General features: G+C 36.0%; 1 non-coding gene across 1 annotated transcript; it reads left to right on the top strand.

Annotated features, from left to right (window-relative positions):
- Positions 1-285: 285 nt before the first annotated feature.
- LOC130977991 (small nucleolar RNA R71) lies at positions 286-393 on the top strand. Its single transcript, XR_009085656.1, has one exon. It is a non-coding gene; the product is annotated as a small nucleolar RNA R71 (small nucleolar RNA).
- Positions 394-1,743: the final 1,350 nt, after the last annotated feature.

The following is a 1,743-nucleotide window of genomic DNA, read 5'->3' as shown; positions in this document are numbered from 1 at the left end:
ACTTTGAGAAATCAAATTGACTTGTTGAGTCAATATCTTGTTCTGAGCCAGAATGGCATTCAGAGTATCAATCTCAAGAACTCCTTTCTTCTGATTTGCCCCATTGTTCACAGGATTCCTTTCAGAAGTGTACATGAATTGGTTATTTGCAACCATTTCAATTAGTTCTTGAGCTTCTGTAGGCGTCTTCTTCAGATGAAGAGATCCTCCAGCAGAGCTATCCAAAGACATCTTGGACAGTTCAGAGAGACCATCATAGAAAATACCTATGATGCTCCATTCAGAAAGCATATAAGAGGGGCACTTTCTGATTAATTGTTTGTATCTTTCCCAAGCTTCATAGAGGGATTCTCCATCCTTCTGTCTGAAGGTTTGGACTTCCACTCTAAGCTTACTCAATTTTTGAGGTGGAAAGAACTTTGCCAAGAAGGCATTGACTAGCTTTTCCCATGAGTCCAGGCTTTCTTTAGGTTGTGAGTCCAACCATGTCCTAGCTCTGTCTCTTACAGCAAAAGGGAATAGCATAAGTCTGTAGACCTCAGGGTCAACCCCATTAGTCTTGACAGTGTCACAGATTTGCAAGAATTCAGCTAAAAACTGATGTGGATCTTCCAATGGAAGTCCATGAAACTTGCAATTCTGTTGCATTAGAGAAACTAATTGAGGCTTAAGCTCAAAGTTGTTTGCTCCAATGGCAGGGATAGAGATGCTTCTCCCATAAAAGTTGGGAGTAGGTGCAGTAAAGTCACCCAGCACCTTCCTTGCATTGTTGGCATTGTTGTTGTTTTCGGCTGCCATGGCTTCTTCTTCTTTAAAGATTTCTGTTAGGTCCTCTACAGAGAGTTGTGCCTTAGCTTCTCTTAGCTTTCGCTTCAAGGTCCTTTCAGGTTCAGGGTCAGCTTCAACAAGAATGCTTTTTTCTTTGTTCCTGCTCATATGAAAGAGAAGAGAACAAGAAAATGTGGAATCCTCTATGTCACAGTATAGAGATTCCTTGAGGTGTCAGAAGAACAGAAAAGTAGAAGACAGAAGTAGAAAATTCGAACTTATCAAAGAAGATGGAGTTCGAATTTTGCATTAAGGAATATTGTTAGTCCATAAATAGAAGGATGTGAGAAGAAGGGAAGTAATTTTCGAAAATTAAGTAAAAGATTTTGAAAAACATTTTGAAAAACACTAATTAATTTTCGAAAATAAGAGTGGGAAAGAAATCAAGTGATTTTTGAAAAAAGATTTTGAAATTAGAAGTCAAAAAGATTTGATTGAAAACTATTTTGAAAAAGATGAAGTTAAGAAGATATGATTGGTTTTTTTTTTTTTAAAAAAATATGTGATTGAGAAGATATGATTTGAAAACAATTTTTAAAAAGATTTGATTTTTAAAAATTAATGACTTGCCTATCAAGAAAAGATATGATTCAAACATTAAACCTTTCTCAACAGAAAAGGCAACATACTTGAAATGTTGAATCAAATCATTAATTGATAGCAAGTATCTTTGAAAAAGGAAAGAAATTGATTTTGAAAACATTTGATTGAAAAGATATGATTTGAAAAAGATTTGATTTTGAAAAACTTTGAAAACTTGAAAAAAAATTGATTTGAAAACAAAATCCTCCCCCTTGTGCCATCCTGGCGTTAAACGCCCAGAATGGTGCACATTCTGGCGTTTAACGCCTAAAACTATACCCTTTTGAGCGTTAAACGCCCAACCAGGTACCCTGGCTGGCGTTTAAATGCCAG

Source organism: Arachis stenosperma, chromosome 4, assembly GCF_014773155.1.
Source record: "Arachis stenosperma cultivar V10309 chromosome 4, arast.V10309.gnm1.PFL2, whole genome shotgun sequence".
Lineage (NCBI taxonomy): Eukaryota > Viridiplantae > Streptophyta > Magnoliopsida > Fabales > Fabaceae > Arachis > Arachis stenosperma.
Note: the sequence above shows the minus strand (reverse complement) of the source record. Positions and strands in the feature narration are given on the sequence as shown.